At 43.0% G+C, this 23,301-nt stretch overlaps 1 protein-coding gene and 1 long non-coding RNA gene across 5 annotated transcripts in view; one reads left to right on the top strand and one right to left on the bottom strand.

Annotated features, from left to right (window-relative positions):
- OPCML (opioid binding protein/cell adhesion molecule like) overlaps positions 1-23,301 on the bottom strand; it is a 760,205-nt gene that overhangs the window by 617,582 nt on the left and 119,322 nt on the right. The gene's annotated exons all lie outside the window — the stretch shown is intronic.
- LOC309331920 lies at positions 2,373-10,300 on the top strand. Of its 2 annotated transcripts, none has more exons than XR_014152014.1 (3): positions 2,373-2,441; positions 6,901-7,022; positions 10,202-10,300. It is a non-coding gene; the product is annotated as an uncharacterized lncRNA (long non-coding RNA). The 2 variants fall into 2 exon arrangements; XR_014152015.1 differs by lacking the exon at positions 10,202-10,300 and adding an exon at positions 9,261-9,449.

Here is a 23,301-nt window from a genome sequence, read left to right as displayed (position 1 = left end):
AAGGGGAGGGTTGCTCCCACCAAGTTATTAAAGACAGTAACCCACCCCCATGCTTCTATGCTTCCTACCAGCAGGGAAAAGTTCGGGCCCCTTTGGAGGTTTGATTAGCACAAATGCTGCATCACCGTGAAAGCAATATCCTTTTTCCTGGAAATTAACTAAAATGCATATGTACGAGTATTATTATTTTTTAAACAGAACTTTAATAGCTGCAGGAGTCAATTGGCCAAATCGTGTCCAGATTGATTAACTGGTGAATCCCCTGCTAACCAGCCTATCACTTCCGCTCATCTAGCTGTAAATAGCCTGAACCACAACAAAAATAAATTGGAATTGCAGCTGCTACCCGAGGTGAAATCAAATTGAGGGTGGGGAGGAAAGCGTTTAGTTTATGAAAAAGTATAAGCCACAGAGCCGAAACTCAGTTTCCAATTCTGCCATAGATATACACTATACCCCTTAGCTAATAATTGTTGCCAAAGGTCTCAGACAAATCACTGATCTGGGTGTCATACTTTTGCACACTTGCCAACTTGTGAAGATTCCCAAAAGAGAAATTTAGGCTAACTTGTCTGACATTGATATCTTCACTGGAGGCTGTGCTTTGGGTGCCCCAGCTTTCTAAGGCGTATGTGGAGGCTTCAAGTGACAGGGCCTTTTCTGTGGTGATGCCCCAACTATGAGACACCCTCCCGACATGTATTATTTTATTTTCGAAAATGAGAGTCCTTTATCCTCTTGCTTATTTTGTAAAATGATAAATTGATTTACTTCCATCTTCCCTATGTAACTCTTCTCTCTTTCTCAGGGGTAGTTGGTCGGGCCTCTATAGCACTTAGATCTTCACTCAACACTCATCCACTCCAGTTTTAGAAGGACATTTGTGGTAGAGGGTAAATGAGACTGGTTTCTTCTTTAGTGCTTTCATGAACCTGACTGCTGTTTTGCAGAAGCAATACCCCACCCAAGAGAATTTCATTGGAAGTTTCACTCCTCTTTGAACATTCTCAAATGCAGGGCTTTTTTCCCCCAACTGGAACTCAGTTCTGGCACCTCTCAGGTGGGTACCATTGCCATTATAAGAGAACAAGGGAGGCGTTCATGGTGAGTTCCAGCACCTACATTTTCTAGAAAAACAGCACTTCTCAAATGCAATTTCTTTTCTCATTGATTGATGGAGAATTGTTTGAGTGGGGGATTCAGGATAAATTTTGGGAACAGAACTGTTCTGTACATGTAGATTGGCTCTAAAGAATGTCCAGATGGCAGCTTCCTTTAGTCTGAGCTAAGCAATGAAAAACTCTGTCCTACTGTCACAAAGAAAAATATCGCCCACTGGGTACCATTGCACACACTTGAGATCTAAGTGTAACTAAGCCTGATGAAGAAATTCAATTCAGTTCATATTCAAATGCAAATTGACCTAACTTGTGCTTTTCAAAGCAATATGTGGACCAAATCACACCCATCCTTTAAAAATTGCACTTCTCTGAATTTTGCAATGCAGTTCTCCAGCCAAGAGTTATACACCCCAAAAAAGCATATGGCAGAGTAAAGTGTGCATAGAAACACATGCATCAATGAAAACAACATACAAAATGCATTATATCAGGGGGAATTTGTTTGCAAATATGTGTATATGAGTCAAAACTGCATACAGAAATATTTTTGTTAGGATAAATTTATAGTAAAATGCTGATAAATTTTCCTGAGGAGTTAACAAAAATTACAAACAACCCACAAATTAATAGATTTGTCCATTTCTTCAAGCAACAAAATATTAGGGCAGGGGACCAGCAGAGCCTGACTTACATCACAGGAGACACAAGCAATATTATAAACAAAAACTTGACAGGAGCGTGTGGTATTTCACAAAAAACCCCGAAGAGGGTTAATGCTTTCCTACTAAGTTTTTTTTATTATTATTTGCTGGAACTCCTCTCTCACCAGCAACCCTTTTTTGTCCTTCCATGTAGTTTTGTGTTGGTAAACATACAATTCTGCATAGGGAGCTTGCTGTGTGGGGGACTAATATAAGGAGGAGAATTAAGTACACATACACTGTCACTTCTCCATGTAAACATGCCTGTCAAGAGGGAGAAAGAAAATTCCAGCCCATTAGAGCACTGTGTAGATTTGTCTGCAATGTGTAAGCACTGTAGGCCGATAGAAGAAATGAATCATATCCAGGAGGAGCCAATGTGTATGTGTTTAATCCTCTCTTGAATATTAGAATAAGACTTCACAGTCACAGGACAGCTTCTCCATCACATATGGAATCCACTGTCACAAGGTGCTACCATGGCCAGTAGCTCAAATTACTTTAAGAAGAAGGATTAAGTGGGCTAACAGAGTGCACATTTGTCTATCAGCTGCTGCCAGACACGGAAGCTAAGTGGAATCTTCCAGCTCAGAGACTGTGCACTGGGGAGCAGGAACGGGTGAGGGGGCTGTTGCATTAGGGATTTCAGAAAGGCATCTATCTGGTTGGCCACTGTGTGAAACGTGATGTTGGACTAGACGGACCTTTGATCTGATCTCCAGCATTTTTATGCTGAAGAAAGTTTACAGTTGTTGGTGGGGAAAACTCTAGCTACAACTCTAGTGGGTGCTATAGCAATAATGTTCACGTTTAAAATAAAACAAAAAGCCTGCTTCAATTAGGTATTTTCACCCAACTTGCTAATTAGTCATCAGATGCTGGGTACTGGGGAAACTGAGCAGACTTCAGCTCAAATCAAACAGTCCATAAGTGGTGCATTTTCTAGTGGAAATCAGCTTCAAAGTCTTCCCTTCCACTTAGATTTTAAGCAGCTCTACAAAAGAGCATTGATTTTGGGGGTTAAATTGACTGATTTTATTCATAGCTTGCTCATGTGGCCTGCTCAAAATGACAAATTGTTGAAGATTGCAAGCTGTGGATTGGCTCAGATAAAGCAAAATCCCGTTCTTCTTCCTCTTTGGTTTTGTTGTTCCTTTCTCCTTCTCTCTCTCTCTTACTCTCTTTTTTGTTCTAAATATTTTTGCACTCATAATTTGCTATTATTTGGTCCCTGCCTGGCCAGGAAAGGTATTTTCACAGCATGGGATCTTCTCTTTTCAGGGCAGGCACTGTATTTTCATACCAATTACACCAGAAGCAGAAATCTAAAATTTCTGTGTCTCCTTTGGGCTCCTGCATAGTAAATAGTCGTGTTTTTTCTTTGCACATTGTATGTTTATGCAGATTGCCTATTGACTCCAATTTAGCTGACAGATATAATAAACATATGCATCAAGTGCTAAGTACTCGTGTTAAGGATCAGGTTAGAGTCCTCAGGTGCACTGTGGTGGCAGCTGTTACGAAAAGTACTGTATGAATGCACTTTAAATATATCTCATGCCAGGAATGTTTAAATCTATTATGCAATGTCTCCTTGTCTTGGCTTCCCATGCAATGAAGCACTTGGGCACCAGCTGTGCTGTTAAGTGCCTTTGCCTGTGAACAAAGAATGGCTCCTCTCCCCTTTGCTCTTTCCATCTTACCCCTTGTAGTAGGCAAAATTGCAACAACAGCAAAAGGGGATAGTTAGATTCTGTTCCCAGCCCCACTGCCTCTTCTGTGGGGCTTCAGTAACACATTTCCTTGTGAATCAGGAAATCTATAAATGTCCACTTATTTAGATATGCTGCTGCTCATAGGGTTAGGATATCTTCAGCATGTTACTCTGAAGTTGAAAGAATTCCATTGGCTTCCATTGAAACTACTGGGTGAAGCTCAAAGTGTTGGTTTTTCTGTATGAAGCCCTATAATACAGCTTGGGACCACAGTATCTGAAATGTTGTCTCACCCTCTATATACCCATGTGATCCCTGTGCTCTCCCTATGAGGGCCTCCTGAAGACATCACTTTATCATAAAATAATAGAGCTGTAGAGTTGGAAGGGACCCCAAGGATCATCTCATCCAACCCCCTGCAATGCAGGAATCTCAGTTAAAGCATCCATGACAGATGGCCATCCAACCTCTGTTTAAAAACCTCCAAGGCAGGAGAGTCCGTCACCTCTCATGGGAATCTGTTCCACTGCTAAAAAGCTCTTACTGTCGGAAAGTTTTTTTCTGAATGTTTAGTCTTGTACCTGAAGCCATTGGTTTGAGTCCTACCCTCCAGAGCAGGAGAAAACAAGCTTGCTCCCTCCTCCATGTGACAGCTCTTAAGCTATTTGAAGATGGCTATCATATCTCCTCTTTTCCAGGCTAAACATACTCAGCTCCGCTTAGTTTCCAGACCCTTGATCATCTTGGCTGCCCCCCTCTGCACATGTTCCAGCTTGTAAACATCCTTCTTAAATTGTGTTGCCCAGAAGTATTTTCTGCACAATATAGGAACTGGGTCTTTAGTGTTGTGTCTACTTCTCTTTGGAATACTCTCCCCTCGAATATTAGACAGGCACAGTCTCTTGTCTTTTGAGCACCTACTGAAGACCCTCTGCTTTCAACATGTTTTGTTAAAAATAATGTATGGCTGCTTTAATGTGATTTTTATGGGATCTGTCAGCCACACTCCCTCAGAAAGCGGTGGACTCTCTTCCGTTGAAGGTTTTCAAGCAGAGGTTGGATGGCCACCTGTCACTGTTACTTTAAGTCAGTTGAAGTGGTTGCTGTTGAAGGCAGTTCTGGGAGCGTCGGTGTAGCAATGAAGGAAAATTCCATTTCGTCTGTATTTTTTTAAAAAAGCAAACTGACCTAATTTACACCTTCTGGGCTGATATATGGATTAGAGCATAAATATCCTTCAGATTTCACACTTCCCTGAACTTTGCCATTTGGTTCTCAGGCAAAATAAATTTAGAAATGCATACGTTGTGTTAAAAGTACAGATTTAAAGAAAGTTTTTTTTTAGAATGAAATTTGTATTTTGACATTTGCTGTGGCTCAGTGATTAGAGCACCCTGAGAAATGGGTGGAAGTGACTTATGAACAAACACATGAGAAATTGACACAACTTGGACTTCCGGGTTAGCGCGAACGGCTAATGGCGGATTCCCTCCGAGCTCCGGAGGGAATCGGCTCTGCTGAGGACGGGTCTTGCCGTGCCGGCGACACGGGGACCCTCAGAAACCGCAGGCGCGGAAGCCTGCGGACTTGGTGACTCGGTGGGCACCTTAAGCGCCCTCCCCGACCCACGAAGAGCCTTTTTAAAGGCTGCGGAGAGGGTACGGAGAGTGGCGTGGTGCTGAGAGTAGACCGCTACCTCAGTAGAGCGAAGCCGCAAGCCATGGCCGGAGAGCGCTGACTTTCTTCCCAAAATTTGGACTGGATAACAAAGGACCCGTGAGTAGTGGAATTTGGACTTTAAAAATTTTATCCTGTGAATTCGGCACGATCGGGGGATGTGTTAAAGGGAAGTCCGCACCCCCTCTACTTATAGACGTTTCAAAGCAAGGAACGGAGAATTAAGGCGGAATGAATACTGTTTTGAAGATTTAAAAGTTTCTCACAAATTTGATAGAACAAGATTTTTGTGCTGGAGAGAAAGGGAATTTGGAACTTTGTGTGTATCCCCCCCAAAAAACCCGGGAGTGTCCTATTTGGGTCCCGGAGGAAGAAGTGAAAGGAGTTTGACAGCTGTCAAAGAAGCTGTCAAACGGGCGGACAAAGTAAAGAATTTTGCTATTTAATAACTCTTGGAATTAAAGCTGATACATTTGGACTGAGGCGATTGGAAACAAAGTATTGATAATAACAAAGTAACAGATTATTGGAAAAGGACTACTAAATAACTGAAAGCCCCCTAGGGGGAATTAGTGACATTACAATGGCTGCAGAGGGAAAATTACTGGCGGAGATAGAAAAAATGTTCTTTCTCGTGGGAATCCTGCAGGAGCAGAGTATGGCTCTGAGTAAAGTTTTTATGACCTTGAATCCTGAAACAAACAACTCTGCTGAATGCACAAAGGAGATGTATGATAAAAATTCTGCAGCTGAGCAGGAAGAGATGCCTTTGGAATTGACAGAGAAAAAAGAAGGAGTTCAGACACTACAAGTGGAAAATATCAACCAGGAATCTGCAGCGTTAGAGTATGAGCAAGAAGACCTTTGGATTACAGACCTGCGAAAGATGAGAAAGAAGAAGAGAGAAGCCCCTGGAGTACTTGGAATATTAAAACTAGAAAGAACAAAGCAATATGATTGGGACTTTTCTCTTGAGTATGGAAAACTAGATGGCCTTTCGCAGCAAACACTCTTCAACATTCTGAATGAAAGAAAATATGATCTGACTCTGACTGAACTCCTTCGGGGTCTTAGGACCATCAAAGAGGACTACCAATATAGCTGGCAGAGAGGGACTGACAGAGAATCAGACGCCTCGGACGTGAGGAATCCGGGCTAGAAATATTTTTTGTTTGTTTTCTGGACATTTGTCTAGGAAGGGACAGAAACCGGGGCAGGGGGGGGAGAGAATAGAATTATAAAATGTTATGTTTTGTTTTACTTGGTCAATGTGACCTATAATTAATATAATAAAGGGAAAATTTGTGAAGGGGAAGTTAGATCGACCTTAAAAAAAAGAAATTAATGATTATAAGAGAATTGGATAGTTGAATATAGATAAACAAAAGAATTTAATTTTTAAAAGCAATGTGAATATCTTTAAGAGGTTAGGTAAGAACTTGCTGAATTAATTTTGGAATTGGGATGTAAGAGGAGGGGGTGGGGGGAAGTCAATGAAAGTGGGTAAAGAAACTTAGGGTATGTAATTGTATTTGTGTGTTTGTTTGTCTTTGTCTTTGTGTGTGTGTCTGTTGTTATAAAATGTAAAAACCCAATAAAAATTATTTTTTTAAAAAAAAAGAGAAATTGACACAACTTATGGGAAATTAGCAGAGAGAAGAAATGGACTAATTTCCCCATTCCTAGTCAGGAGCCAAGTAGCTGTTGGGCCTGGTTGCACCAATGGAGATGCTGGAGGAGTTGCTGTCTCATCTTTGACTCTGGAGGAAACACAGAATGAACATGAATAGGATTTACCTGCTCCCTTGGTAAATCATTTATATTATTTTGGCACAGAATGCGCTCGGTCGCAGAACCACTCAGTCACATGACTTCTTCCTATGAACCATTTACCTGCTTGGGATTTAAAACTGAACCCAATGTGAACAGCCACAGATCCATCATACCACTTTGCTGGGGACTGCATGGCCTCTATCATGCCCAAAGAAATCAGGCGTGTTGTCTCTAATTTCAGCGGCTCTGGTGATATTAATTGGTACACATTCCCTATTTTCATTTACCCAGTGGCAGGCCTAAGCGTTGATAATTGATAGATTGGCAGAATGATGGCTTTGATGATTTGCAAATTAAAGCCTTATCCTGCCCAGGCCTGAGAACCTTCCCATAAGATGCAAGGAGTTCTGCTAGCCCATGTTTTACTGTGCAGACTAGAAGTGCTCAGTGCCTTTTAGGATTGGACCTTAGCACGCACAAACACATGCTCTCACTCTCTCATCCCCGTGGCTATGCCAATCTGTTTCTATTAATATGGGTTTAATTGTGTTGGTTTTTCTTTTTTGCATTTCATTTGCAAGTAACAAAAATATAATTACAACCAACAAATTGCTGCCCCTCGGGGAGTTTCGTTGATTTCATCCACCCCCACAGGGTTTGCAATGTGCACTTCAAAAACATGGAAGAACAAAAAAGAAAGAAAGAAAGTAAACAGGCAGTATAAAAAGGGAGGGGAACTGCAGCCTCCACAAACGAGACATAAGAGACTGCTGGAAAATGGCCAGTGTCCATTCTACTATAACAAAGTCTTATCACAGGCAATAGGTGATATGGGGTGGCCAGGTTCACACATAACCACAGACTTTGGTTTAATGTGACACAAGCAGCATGCTGGTGTTTGGAGGAAACCAACTATGAACCTGGGTTTGGATGACCTGACAAGCTGAACTCCTGGTGGTTTTGTCTGTGGTGCAGCAGCAGCAAGTATGAGGGAGGAATGTCATCAGTACTTTTTCAGCAATTCACTGGTTCACATTAAACCATGGTTTGTTTTAAACCAAGGATGGGGAACCTATGGCCTTCCAGATATTGCTGGAGTACAACTCTCATCAACCCTGTCTGGTGGCCAGAGAGTTGGAGTCCAGCAACATCTGGAGGCTACAGGTCTAATTAACCGAGGTTGTAAGAAATTAAAGAATGAAAGCCATATATGTACAGTACTGTGAACTATCCTTAAGCAGTAATGAGATCACTGCTTTAGCAATTCAAACTGGATAACAAGGTCAATAATCAGAACCCAGGTTCAAATCAAACATTTTTTTTTTCAAATTGGCATGTTAAAAATGTAGGCTAAATTACTGCATGTAGAGCCAAGTGTATACAGTGGTATGTCGGGTTACATACGCTTCAGGTTACATACGCTTCAGGTTACATACACTTCAGGTTACAGACTCTGCTAACCCAGAAATAGTACCTCAGGTTAAGAACTTTGCTTCAGGATGAGAACAGAAATCGCATGGCAGTGGTGTGGCAGCAGCAGGAGGCCCCATTAGCTAAAGTGGTGCTTCAGGTTAAGAACAGTTTCAGGTTAAGAATGGACCTCCGGAATGAATTAAGTACTTAACCCAAGGTGGGTTAAGAACGGACCTCCGGAATGAATTAAGTACTTAACCCAAGGAGGGTTAAGAACTTAATTCGTTCTGGAGGTCCGTTCTTAACCTGAAACTGTTCTTAACCTGAGGTACCACTTTAGCTAATGGGGCCTCCCGCTGCTGCCGCGCCGCCAGAGCACAATTTCTGTTCTCGTCATGAAGCAAAGTTCTTAACCCGAGGTACTATTTCTGGGTTAGCAGAGTCTGTAACCTGAAGCGTCTGTAACCCAAGGGACCACTGTATAGAAGTCATCATGCAAGTGTCTACTTCACAATATTCAATCTATGTATCATTTGCAACCCACATGTTTAACATGCTGATCTGGTAAATAAACGAGCACACCTTTAGGTTCCCATTGGGTGGAATCAAAACCTTTGGTTTTCACCCCAAAAGAAGTCACACTAGATGTTTCAGCCAAGAGAAATGTATTCTGTTAAAGGATTATTCCCAATGGTGTTTCTACAGGATCTCATCCCTATTGTGATTACTAGTAGTGCAGGAAGGTTGGGGCAAGTGACCCAGTTACAAATCTGGAAAGGAATGCAAAATGGGTGCCAAATGTCATGCTCTGCATTAAGAGGAACAAAAATAATATCAAATTATTTTATTTTTCTTCCCAGGTTGGACTAATGGATTAGAACATGTTTTTGAAGTGTGGAAGCTGGACATAGTAGCATAGTGCAGCTTTTTGTTGACCTTGAGTCTGCAGCCTAACACAGCAAAGCACAATCAGCAACTGAATACTGCTACTGGGGAAGGGGGCAATCAGAAACAGGGACTCCCCCTAGACTATTGAAAACCAGAAAAACACACGATAACAATTCCAATTTAAAATGGAGCCATAAATTCAGTAATCGGAGCTGTTCTCAATGAGAGGTATCACTGAGGCCTGTGTGAATAAACAAGTTTTCAGAAGATTCCAAAAACTGAACAAGTTGAAGATCACCAGGCTTCCAAGAGATGATGGTTCCATGTACCAAGTGCCTTTTTACTAGTAGTTGCTGCCAGATGTATTTCTTCAAGCTGCAATAAAACCTTATCAGCCACTCTCTAAAGTTGTCAGTCCAGAATCAACTTATCCTCTGGTGGGGCAGTGGGGAGAGTACTTAGAATTGGCAGCCTGTGCTTAGGTATAAACAAGTGTAACCAGTGACCCATCTGTTCTCAAAATGGCCTGAGTGCAACGGTGTGTCCCCCACGTGCAATTCCCAGCAACTGGTATCAGAGACATAGTGCATCTGACAGTGGAGAGATAATGCAGCCACCATGGCTAGTAGCCATTGATAACCTTATCCTCTGTATTATGGCACCAGTGAGAATATTCAGCACAGAGACCCCTAGTCAACAGTGCTGGGCATCCCCAGTACACAAATATTTGAGACTGCATCACTTCCCACAGTTGCAGAGAGCAAAAAGAGAGGCATTAGCAAACACATTAGCTTAGGGACCGCACAACCCATTTAGCACATGGAACTGTAAGTACAGCTACACTCTATTTGCTCCTCTTGTCTTCCCTCTGTAGGAGCTCCCAAGTGAGTGTTTTTATTTTTATATTTTTCAGCCACAGAGTCATGCTGGAAGTAATTAAATACAAGGAGCCTCCCATTGTCATCTTAGCAGCTCTGCTTTGCCAGCCTGGTTTCAGCAGACCATGAAAAGAAAGCGGTTCTCTCTCTCTCTCTCTCTCTCTCTCTCTCTCTCTCTCTCTCTCTCTCTCTATCATACAGATTTCTGGATTTATTTATTTTTCCTCAAAAAAAGCTGAAATAAAAACCTGCTTGGTCCCTTCTTGGCTCTTTACTCCCACATTATCTTCCCAGTTTGCTCTCCCCCCCACCGCCCCCAGCAGTTGGCCTCTGCTTGTTTCTCCAAGCCATGGTTTCGTTTCTCTAGAAAAAGTCCTGAATCTCTGAGGATCCAGATCCACCTCCTCTCCTTCATCTACTGAACTGAGACCGAAAGGCAGCTGTGTGCCGAAGAACCCCTTTGGCTTGCAATAGCTCTCCTGCCATGCCCACTCCTGCAATGTCAACTCAACACGCACACTGTAATTAAAACAGACTTTTGCAAAGATACCTTAAGCCTCCAGGGACAGTAAAATAGGATTCAGAAACTGGCTGTAATCAACCCTTTAAGGGGTGATGCCTTCTCCCTTTCAATTGCCAATCTAGAAATGAAAGAAATGTGCAGCGAAGTGGTGAAGGCTGGCCCATTAGGGTGAAAGAAGCCCCCACCCATCTGGCTTCTTACTTAACAACCAGAGCAGTGGGTGGCATGGCCTGTCAGCTTCCTCCTCCTTAGTCTTGGCCCTTGTAGAACTCAGAAAGGATGAAGAAGGTGGGGACAAAGCTAGAATTCATTGGTGCTGTCTCTTTGGCTCTGGCATCACCCGGACTCCCTGCCTTCCACCCCACCAATCCCAATGGGCACCAGCAACCACTGGCGGTTGTACATATTAAATAATATTAACTATATTGTGAACGTTTTAGTTTATTGCAGGGAAACTTAATTTTAGCGTGTGGCCCATGCATTCTGTGTCAAATTATTAGTGTGGCCCACTTGGTCTGAGAGGCTGGACTAGATAAAAGGCTAAGAAACAGCCTTTATTAGTCAGTTTCACAACATACATCATATCTCAATAGGCATTCATCTAAATCTAAATTTCTACTGAATTAGGACATGTGATGAAATGGTCTAAAATAACAAAAGAGGGCAAATGAGTAACGTTTTTCAGAAAATGGAGCATGTTCTGGAACAATAGGATAATGTGAGGTTTTAAGAACAATTTGAACAAATTTGGTGCTTAGTTATGTCTTAAGCAGAATAGGCGAGACCTATTGCTCTACAATATATGCTGTTCATATATATCTGTTCATATATATGCTGTGCTTAATTTGTTGTAAATGATGTATTTGTGCTAGGAAATAACGATGGTGGTGATGATAATCATAAATATTTCAAAGAAATCTACGTAAGTAAACATTTGCCAAAGGTAAGGGGGCCAAGCCCCAACTGGTATCCTACAATTTGAGCACGGAACCCACTTCCCATTTCAGGGAAGCTGACCAGGGCTGTAAAGTCCTGTCCTGAACTTCCCACTGGAATGGAGCTGGAGGGGAAGTAATGGCATATTGGCTGCCAAATCCATCCTAAAGCACTCCAAGCCATCACCCACCTCCCTTACTTGGCCCACCTGTTCCCTGCTTCTCTCAAGACTCCTGTTGTTTACTTGTAGATTGCAAACCAGCAAATCGTCACTTATGTGTCTCTGGCTCCAGCTTCCTTTGCATAAATATGATTTTTGGGTGGTTGTTTTTTTTAAAAAAAAAAAAAAAAAAAAACACCTACTTAATGTTATATTCATAAAGAATAGGCATGCTGCCGCACTGCTTGTGGGGGTGGGGGGATTAAGCTTGCATGGTTTAGCAAATGATGAGCACCACGTGGCCAGGGAAAGCAGAGCTTTGCCTGACATTTTGTAGCCGATGGAAGTTGTTCTGAGCAGCCAAGATCAGGGCTGGGGTTGGGGAGGGCTATACAATGTTTTTTTTTCCCTTCCCCCAAACAGTCTGTTTGTGGGAGATTGCCACATTGATGCTCTGCTGCCAAAAAAGAAGAAGAAGCACAGACAAATGATCAGAAGGAACCAGAAGAAGAAACAAAGTGAAAGCATTCGCCAATAGTTCCTTGCCATCTGTGTGACTGAGCCAAGCAGAAAGTAGCAGGAGGCTGGTGCTCCAGTCAGTGCCAGCTCATGGGTCACTGAAGTGAATGTGTGTGTGGGCTTTTATGGGGGGGAGGCCTCTATAAATCACATAGCCTAGACTCCATCTCCATAAACTCATTCCCTCCTAGATATCAGAGAGACTTTCCATAATTCTCCATTCTTTGGTAGGCATGTTCTCAGTCATCCCATAAGTGATTTTAAGGTGCACCCACACTGTCAGTATTCTGTGGAAGTGATTGAATCACATACCATAAATTTAGGCGTGTGCAATTAAAGCACTCTGGCACAACAAGGAGTCTTTTTGTGGTTTGGAAAGAGATGGGGGAATGCAATAAAAAGTATGAGCCAATGATCCATGGATAGAAAGACATAAACTCCAAACAAACAGATCAGGATGAAGGCTTCCATGTAACCTTTGTGGAAGCATATTAGGATAGATGTGCAATAAACAGGTCATTTGGAGAAGTCTTTGTTTTGGATCTCTCTCCCCTTTTTTCAGATCTTTTTTCAATGCATGTGGAGGGGAGATAGTACGGCAATGACAACAACGACAATTTCTTACCTACTCTTCGCCCTACAGTGTGTTACAACAATTAAAACACAACATTAACACAACAGCACAATATTATACGATATTAAAAACAGTTTAAAACAACTTTAAAATACGCTTCTCAACAGCCAGATGCCACGAACTGGTTGGACACAGAGGAATGGTGGGAGGAATCAGGTGGGGAAGAAAACTCAGAGCCAGGGGATTGGTGACGGGAGAAGAGGGAGAAGACTGGGAGGAGGTGTTGGAATCTGAAGAGGTAACATGGATTAGTGAGTGGGGGAGTCTGTGGCAGGGAGAAGTCCAGAATCAGCGGCAGAAACTAAAGCAGGAGAGGAGAGAGGCCAAGAGGCAGAGGTGAGTCTGGCTGGTGATAAGGCACAAGTGTCTTCTTGTCCTGCTGCAGCAAGTTCCCCTCCCCCCCCCCCCCCCGTCTCCCAGAACTAGGAGAGGTGTGAAGAGGGCATAGGAGATGTTAGTTTCACACAGGCACAGTCTCAACAAGACTGGATTAACCATTAAGCAAAATAAGCAGGTGCTTAGGGCATCAAGGGAAGTGGGGAACCACAGATATTTTCCATTGTGAGTTTTTTTTCCCATTAATGGTCAAAAATTGCTCAGCTGAGCATTCATTTTCTTAGCTGAAGTATATTAAAAAATCTCAACAGAACAACTATGCAAGAAGACAGGCTGGATGCCTTTACTAAGTTTAGAAGCAGGTATGTTACGTAAGATCACTTTTGAGGATCTGATCAAAGACTTTGCAATTAGAAAATGTAGGAGAAAATTTGTCATATATAAAATGGAAGTATACAAAAATAAACATTTTCCATCTTACTGTAGGATTTGTTTCATTTCAAAAAATAAAATTTTGTTTTATTTTATGGTTTATTATTATTATTGTGTGAGTGTGTGTGGTGTTTAGGGCCTCTAAAGGTCTTAATCCAGTCCTGAGTTTCAGATTACTTGGGGGAAACCCTGGAGAGGAGGGGATTTAGGCAGTTGTGGGGATGCAGAGACCTTCAGTCTCAGCAACCGCTTCATGGGGGCAAGATCTGCTGGAGATGAGTTGCTGTGCTCATTAGGCCTGACACTCGTATGCAGATCCTGTTTTTGCTAATAAAGAGTTAATTCCATTTTGCTAAGTGTATTTTACTGTTGGCTTGCTCCAGGGTGATTTCCATAACAGTATCAACTATCTGTTATACACCTGGAATGGCAGGGGAGACATAAGCTATGTGTACATAGATCTTCTCAGGCTCCATGCACTTTTTCTGATCTCCATTGCTGGGCCTTTAACCACAAGGTTACATCCCCCCCCCCAAAAAAAAAAACACACCCTGATTTTCCTCTCTTAGATGCCATTTTCATAAAACTCTTTATCAAAAGATTCCTCTACTCTATATCCACCACCTTTTCCCTCCCTTCTTCCAACCCATCACGGGGTGTAAAATTAATCCTCTCAGGCACAATAGCATGTCAGGTTCATCCCCATTTCATACACACTCTCTTGCCCACCCCGCCAACTGTTTTCTTACTTAATGGAGAATTTTGCTTCATTAAAATTAAGCCTCATTTCATACTCATCTCCTCTCTCTCTCTCTCTCTCTCTCTCTCTCTCTCTCTCTCTCTCTCCCTCCTCTTAGAATTGAATGTGATCTCCATCATCCCTAGGCTTCTTTAAATTAAAAAAGGGAAGGAAAAAAAGTTCCTCTCCCTTGCTGCTTTTATAATCAAGTCTGTATCTCGCCATGAAAAAATAAGATAAAAATCTGCTTTCTCTCTTACCTTTCTTTGCTACCTAGCTAGACTTAAGTCACTCTGCTCAAAGCAAAAGCGCTCTGGTGACCCTGCCTCATTTATTGTCCTCTTCTTAATCGAAGGAGTATTTCATTCCAAATAAAGAAAGACCTTTTCCTGCCACTAATTTCCTCAGAACCTTTTTTTTTTTTTTTTGCACATCCAGCTCAACAGGCCCTTTCTTCTTCCACTTATCAGAGTTGGGTTAGTGGGGAGGGGGAGGGGGAGGGGATCCATTTACAGGGGACTTTAGGGGAGCTGCTAAGGAACTTGAGGCTGTGAGCAAGACTTCATTATTCACAATGGAAGAAAAAGGCAGAGGGAATCATTAAGTGGGCTATTCCTTCAGTGATGCCAATAGTTCAATGGCAGCAGCAAATACTCAACGAAGCATCAAATAAAATTCTCTAGCCCAGACTTTTTCAATCTCAAATCCCAGATGCTGCTGGACTCCAAGTCCCACCAGCCCCAGCCACCATGGCCAATGACCATTAATGAAGGAAACTGTCCATCAGTCATCCAACAACATCTGGGGAACCAAGTCTGGGAAAGGCTGCCAATTATATGCATTGGGCCCAGGCTACCTTAAGGATTGCATCTGGCTAATGAACCTATCCAGGTGCTAAGATCTTTGGGTGGCCACCTTCTGTTGGTCCAATCAACATCATGCATATGGTTGATGGTGGCATGATAGAGATACTTTTTCTGTGGCTGCTCCCATACTGTGGAATTCCCTTCCAAGAGAGATTAGTCTGGTTCCCGCCTTGTTATCCTTTCTCCAGCAAGCTAAGACCTTCCTGTCCAGACAGGCCTTTGAAAACAAAGGTGCAGACAACGTTGATCTCTGGGCTGCTGTCATGGCAAACCACATTTTAATTGCAGGTTCTAAATGTGTTCTGATACATTTATAAACATTGTAAGCCATCTTGATTCCCAGCTTGGGAGAAAGGCCAGATATAAATATTAAATAATAACAATAGCAATCCAAAGGCCAGCTTCATTGGTAATGAGCTGGTGACCCAACATGATTACCCGAGGAGAATGAGAAGACACTGCAGGGCTTCAAGAGGTTGGGCCTCTCTAAGTATGACTAGCATTGAATGCAACCTCCTGCTCTACAGCATTCTATCCTAGCTTCCAAACCAGTCACAAAGGCAGCCTCACACTGAGTGTGCTACAGTAATTACCACAATGGAGAATCTACCCTGCCCTACAAGTAGACACCTCTCTTGTATCAACCAAAGGTGTTGATGAGCATTCCTGCAGTAGAGGCCACCTGGGCTTCAAGTGACAACAGTGGATCTAGGAATGCTCCCAGACAGTGTACTTGCTCCATCAGAGGAAACATAAAAGGAATGATTTTTCTCCTTCCCTTGACTCCTGTTGTTTTTAATTGCTGTATTTTGAAATAATACACGATGTCTGCTTCTTCTTTGTAAGCTGCCTAGAGAATTTTATTGACGATGGGTGGCTCTTCTTATTATTTGTTAAATTGATATTATCTAGCAATGCATATGCCTTCATGTTTCCTTGTCTGGCCCATTCAGTGAAATCAGCTTATTTTTAATCTTCTGTAAAGAGGCTTCTTCAAGGGTTAACAAACTTTGGTTGTATTGGCTGAAGTCAGATTAAAGACAAAAGTTACAATTCCTACAGCTTCTGCATTTCCTTCACAGCTCAAAAAAAGAAGAAGAATCAAGCATTGAGCTTTTACTCTCTCCCCCCCACACCACCCTCCCCCAAAACACCCCAAAGCACAGCTGGGAGCTGTGAATGACCCAGAACTGGGTTTGATCTGTATTCCATCCCACCCTAGCACTTAGCCTGCCTTGTGGATTCTGCAGGTGCAAAAGATAGCTATCTCACAGCAGGGTTCACCTAGTCTGAGGCTGCTGATTTCACTGGGCTTTTATCTCTCCCTCTCTCACCCCCTCGCACCTCTGTCATCACTCACTCCTCTTTCAGCTACCTGGGGATTCTCTCCACCTGAGGGGTACTTAACATTCTGCAGTACTCAAGGCCAGGCCGCTTGTTAGCTCAAATGCATCTGGATCTAGAGCGCAAGACAAATTGCTACTTCATTATGGGAGCTGAGTCTCTAATCCATTTCATTTATTCTCTCCCTTGCCCCCACCCAACTCTGCTTGCAAAAACAGAATATGTGCAGGCAGGAGACGGGCCTCAAAGGGGACACCTTAAAGATTCATTTATCCAACGAAAAACAACCCAAACCTACAATGCTAAGCAAGCCTTTGATACGATGGCAATTGTCCTTCATGTTCCTTTGCCACCTCCCACATGTGTGAATTCACAGTACCTCGGCATTAAAACTGAGCACATAAGAATCATCTTTAGGGATGGAGGCACCTGTCAATTTCACTTTCTCTCACTTTCTCTCTTTTTTTTCTTCCATTCCGTTCCTATTGTTGCCCATCTAATTTAATAATCTAGATTATTATTTTTGGTGTGGGGAGCAGTGTTTTCTCAGCCCTGAAAGCTAATTGGTTGGAGATACTGGGATTAGAACCTTGGACCTCCTAAACACATCAAGTTTTCAAAAAAGAGATGGAAACAGTGTTTAAAACTTATTTTGGCGGATTGGAAGTCAGTGTTAGCTGGAAACTGGGGCAAGTCATTTTGTCACGGTCTCAGATGTTTGAAATGTCTCAGATGTTTCAACCGAGTTCCAAATTTGCTCCAAGGTAAAAAATAAATAAATAAAATACTGTGCTAAACCACACATTTTGTGTAGTTTTGTGATTGCATGAGTTTGTTTGCTTTTCAAATGCCCTTGGGGAAAACAATAACAGAATTACACATAATGTGTAGTTTGGGCTGCAACAGAATATTTGAATTATGTGGCTGGTGAGAAACACAGTTTGCTTGTTGTTCGGACACCAGCAGTTAAGCTGCTATCTTAACAGCAACAAAAGCCTGCCTGCTTGTGACCTGGAAGAGTTTGTTTTCTCCCACTGAATGCAACTGTCTAGATGACAGTCTGCAAATGCTGCAATTTCACAGGTCTTCGAGCACTTAATTTGTCTCAGAGGTGATACTTAAACACCAAGATTGGCATATCACCAGTGACAGGCTGTCTCTGTCTGAAAGAGTGTCTCTGTGCCAACCACCCAGGGCACCGGCAGCTATGCCAGCTGGCCTGTGCCCCCAGCAAGGAAGGGGGGGGGGAGGTGAAAAGTTCATGTTTATTAGCTGTGCCTACCACCAGCCATGCTAATGTGACAAAGTGGTTCCCTTCATCAAGGACGGCACATTAAACTTTTAAAAAAATTGGATGCTGGGAGGCTGTAATGTTCCTTCCTACAGCGTATGGAGAGGCGATTGCATAAAAAGTGTTCTCATTAGTATAGATCCAACAGTTACTGTAGCCCAGTAAGCTTTTCCCGAGAGTGCTTGCCAAAACATTTAGCATCTAGTTGGGTTCTTCGGTGCAAGCCTAAATGCTAGTTAGTTGATTAATTTTCTGTTTTAGTTGATTAAATTTGCATATATGTTAAAGCCATTTGCTTGAAGCAGGAAGTAAGTTTCCATTTTGCTTTTTCAGAGATGATACATGAATGTGCCATAGAAGCAACCATTTAAGGAGGAATTTCTTTCAGTAAGGTGGAAGTGGAAAACCTTTGGCCCTCCAGGTGCTGCTGAACTAAAGTGTGGATGAGCCCTAAGAGTTGCCTAAGAGAGAGCTTCCACCAGTCAGAAGTGGCACTAAATGAGCCAATGGCCTGAACTTTGTACAAGGCAGCCTTATACATTCAGAGCTCCCAATGCTTGTTCTGTAAACCAGCTTAATTTTCCCAGAGGTATTTCACATGCATATCATTATCGAGATTCCACTTTGGTCACCAGCAATGACAGTCCAGAAAGAAAGAAAGAAAGAAAGAAAGAAAGAAAGAAAGAAAGAAAGAAAGAAAGAGGGAGGAAGGGAAGAACCAAAGCTCAGTAGCAGATTACATGCTTTGTATGCAAGAGCACAATCCCTGGATAACTATATAGACGTCTCCCCATTTATTCAGGGGTTACACTCTGGGGCCCTACACACATAAGTGAAATCATGTAAATTAGGGACCAATCTCTACAAAGCCTCTAAATGCCTATTTCCCCCTGCTTTCCAGTTCTCTCTCCTGCTCTCTCTCAACTCAACTCTCTCCAACCAGAGTTGAAGCTCTGGGGCTGACTGGAGGATGCACAGAAAAGTGATGGCTGCTGCTGCGCTACCACACATGTCAACTGCTAGGTGGAGAAGCTGCTCAGCCTAAACAAACCCCTGCTGTGCCTCTAGTCTCTTTGGAGCTTCCTCCACCCTCAATGATGTCCTCTTCGGACTCTGGGAAAGGTCTTCTCACAAACCACAAGAACGCTCCAACTTTCTCCTGCCATTTCCTGGTATGATTCTATTTATTTTCTGGTGCCCCACATATACATGGTCATTCACAAGTAGAACACACATAAATGGGGGAAATGCCTGTAGTTCAGATCGACCCACCCACTCAAAGTCTACAGTTCAAAGGACCAGGTAGTGGGTGATTGGTGAGAGACCCTGCAGAGCCACCAAGAGGTCAGCATGGACAATAACTGGACAGATGGACAAATGGTCTGAGCTAGCAGGAGGCAGCTTCCTGTGTTCCTTTGCAGGCTATGTCTTTGGGCATCATTTCTTCGGGCACATTCTCAGTTCACAGGGAGTGACTAAGAAGCCCAACAGGCTTGGCCAGTGAACTGTGTAATGCAGCATGTCCCAAGATACTGTACAATACACAAGTATCCCTTGGAATGTGCCCTGGGGTTCTCTGGAAGAAAACACGTGGAATAATGTAGTTCCCTACAGGTTGAAAGTCAGAAAGGTCCTCATGATCCAGTCTGAGTCAAAGCAACTGCCTCCTGCTCACTGGAGCTTACCACAGGACCCAGCACACATGGCTGCGCACAGGCCAGCGGCTGCAGATAAAGAAAGGCGATCTCTCGTTTTAATTAACTGAGCTTTCATTTAAGAACAAACAAAGGCCATGTTTGTGTGCTGACAGCTGGCCTCCCTTCTGGGTCAGATAAGGCAGCAAGTCATTGCCTCAAAGCTGCAAGACAGGCCAGGAGACAATCCAAGAAGCAGGGATGTGGGGAAAGGCAGGCTCAGCTTAGGCGTCAGCTGTCATGGCTTGTTTTTCTGTGCAGCATTAAAGAGCAGCAACAGAACTAGTTCCCCAGTCGTACTGCAGGGCTGAGAGATCAATGGGGAGAGATGCTTTTGGCTAGGATTTTTCTGTGGCAAATATCAGTGTTCAAAGCAAGCAGTTACAGATAGGTAGCCGTGTTGGTCTGCCATAGTCAAAACAAAACAAATTCCTTCCAGTAGCACCTTAAAGACCAACTAAGTCAGTTCTTGGTATGAGCTTTTGTGTGCATGCACACTTCTTCAGATACACACTTCTTCAGATGTATCTGAAGAAGTGTGCATGCACACAAAAGCTCATACCAAGAACTGACTTAGTTGGTCTTTAAGGTGCTACTGGAAGGAATTTGTTTTGTCAAAGCAAGCAGGTCAGCAATGCCTCAGGGGTCCAGAGAGAAGAAAGAAGAGAGAGAAGCCTCTTACACAAGCATCTTAACTTACATCATGTTGCACTTCAAGCCATCGCCTTTTCCCAGTTCCACAAGATTAGGTTGTCTCAAACAAGGGGTGCTTGCTTGCTTGCTTTGCAGAAGCTCTCAGTGCATACCCTCCTTCCACTATAAAGAAGCAGATCTATTTTCTCTTGGCTCAACAGTCAGGCCAGGGAAACTGAAGCCTGAAGGCCATTCTTGGCCCATCAGAGGATCCACACCTACCCACCCATCAGCGTATGTCAATCATGGTGCTATCTGATGGGAGCAAGGGCAGGATTAAATCCTGTGTTGGCTGTGCATGTCTGTTCCCAGCAGAGAACAGTTATGCACAGCCAAACTGAGCAGGAGCTAAATCCCACTTGGTTGGGCAGGAATCCAGAAGGGGTATGCATCAGAATCAATTGCTAAAGGGGAGGGGTTTTACCACTGTTTAATATAAGGTTTCCATGAAAACCCACCTAAATCAATGGGCTGGCAGGAACCTTCACTTTTAACAGGCAGTTCTGATTCACAGTCTCCCTGAATCAGAAAGTAGTTTGTCCCATAATCTCTTGTTAGAATGAAGGGAGTCTCTTACCATCTTTTTAGCAGGGGATTCCATGCAAGAATCAACAGGGTGCATTGGCCATTCACCGATAAGCCATTGGATCAAGAGTATTCAATGCAGTTTCCTCCGTATGTTGATGGACAACAGCTCCCACCATCCTTTATCCAAGTAGCATGATCCTTGTTCATGGTGGCTGGAGCTGATGTGAGTTTGGAGCCCATCAACATCTAGAGGGCATATGAAGGGCACTGTGCTAGCTACCCCTGCACTAGTTGACATCCATTTGTCTTGAGTGACAATGGAGTGCACCTCCAGGAATGAAGTAAAACCACTGCAATAGCAGCACCTAAGTGGCCTCTGTGGGGTGCAAGCCTGGGTAGTGTGTATGGAGCTCCTAGATGGCTTTTTGAAACTCTAAACATTAGGGTTAGGAAGAAATCTGCTCAGCTTGCATTTTAATCTGAGTCTACCTAATTTGCACTTTCTCTCACAGTTAGCAAACTGAAATGCAGCTATCAGAATTTTCTGATGCATTTCTTCATCTAAAAATGTCTTTAAAATGCATTTATTAGTGGAAACATGCATATAAACATGCATATATTGGTGAAAATAACATAGAAAATATATTAGGGGAAGTTGTTTGAATAATTTGTACTATAGAATGAGAGTTACACATAAAAATGTGTGCCAATTTTTATGAGGATTTTTTTTAAAAAAAAAAAGTTTGCAAACTGATGCACAAGTTTGGTGAACTGAATTTAAGACTGAAAAATATGAGGGAAACTAAAATTGACAGCTTTCTGCTAGATAATGGGGCTATACAATGAGGGGAAACTATTTCTGTGGGCTTCTCAGAGGCATTTGGGTAACCACTGTTTGAATGAGAATGCTGGAAGAGAGGAGGCCCTCTCTCCTGTACAAAACGAAAAGCTAAAATGTATTCCTTCATAAAATTATGTATACCAGCTCTCACTTTATTTGCCCGTTACAGCCAGAAGAAAGTCTATAATAATACTTAGCATTTATATAGTGTATTTTGAGAGTCCAAAGTGCTTTACATACATTATCCCAGTAATCCTTACAGCAGCTCTGTGAAGGAGCCCAACTTCTGTGATCCCCACATTGTGGATGGTGTCAAGGTTCAGTATGAATGGACTCTGGCTAAAGGCCAACACCCAATACCAGATTAAACCCCCTAGGCAGTCAAATCTCTCCCTCCCCCCCCCCACCTCACAAATTATTTCCTAATGCTTGCAAATTTACTACTATGATCTGGAGTCGACAGAAACTCACAACACACTAAAAAAGAGAAAGCTTTGCATCTGGAGGCATGTGCCCTAGTGGGAAAACATTGAAGTCAGAAAGCTTGATTGTAATTTTCTTTCAGGATCAAGTCATGGGTCCCCTAAAAGGTGTGGCTACTCTGCCTATTTGGTAATCTGGCACTGCCAACACCCCACAAGGGCTCCCTGAACCAAGTGGCGTAGTGTGGGTTGTAAGCACCCGGGGCAAGGCAAGTAATTTGTGCCCCCTAACCCGTGGATTTGCGCCCCCTAACCCTACCCCTAACCCTAACCCCCAGATGTTGTGCCCGGTGCGGCCGGCCCCCCTGCACCCCCCACGCTACGCCACTGCCTGAACCTACTCCTCCTCTTCAATGTGCAACCTGCTTCCTCACCTGCTTCCTGCTTTGCCCCAGAAGCGAGGAGCAACAAAGAACTGCAGTGATGAGGCGGATGGAGAGTAGCGGCCAGTGCCTATTTCCTCATTGGCTCCATCTGCCAAGCAAGTGGGTGGCAGCAATGATGGGGGAAAGGAGCAGCAAGAACAATAAGAACAGCATAACTTCCCACTGGTGTTCAAGATCAATGGCAGAGCTATGGCAAGCAAAGGGCGAGTACTTTGGCAGAAAGAGGCAACTAACAAAAGCCAGCACAATGCTTCCCCCTAAATGTCATATTCATTTGACTCTGGCAAGTCATTTTCATGCTACACAACAGCTTGATAGAAGCTGCCTATTCTGCATGCTGCAAAATTGAATGTGATTGACTTCAGTAGCAGAGAAAAACACATCCAGCTCATTCAGAGCCTTCGACTGTGGAGAGATTGATCATGCCGATGAGAAGTGACTCGCTCACTTACTTACAGGGTCATGTATTCCTACACACACACACACACAGAGAGAGAGATAGAGATAGAGATAGAGAGAGAGAGAGAGAGAGAGAGAGAGAGAGAGAGAGAGAGAGAGAGAGAGATTCTCAGCAAAGACACACAAATAAGGCCCAAAGCAACATATGTTTTATCTAAGCTGGAGACTTTCAGAGTGTGTCATTTGCTGGTATAAGGCTCATCTGTAGTCATCATCTCCCAGTCCCTGCAGAATTACTGGCTTACAGTTCTTGAAGGAGCAAACAATATCCT

This window comes from Podarcis erhardii, assembly GCF_964252035.2.
Source record: "Podarcis erhardii genome assembly, chromosome: 16".
NCBI classification, from domain to species: domain Eukaryota; kingdom Metazoa; phylum Chordata; class Lepidosauria; order Squamata; family Lacertidae; genus Podarcis; species Podarcis erhardii.
The sequence above is the reverse complement of the archived record's forward strand: the minus strand, read 5'-3'. Positions and strand labels throughout refer to the sequence as shown.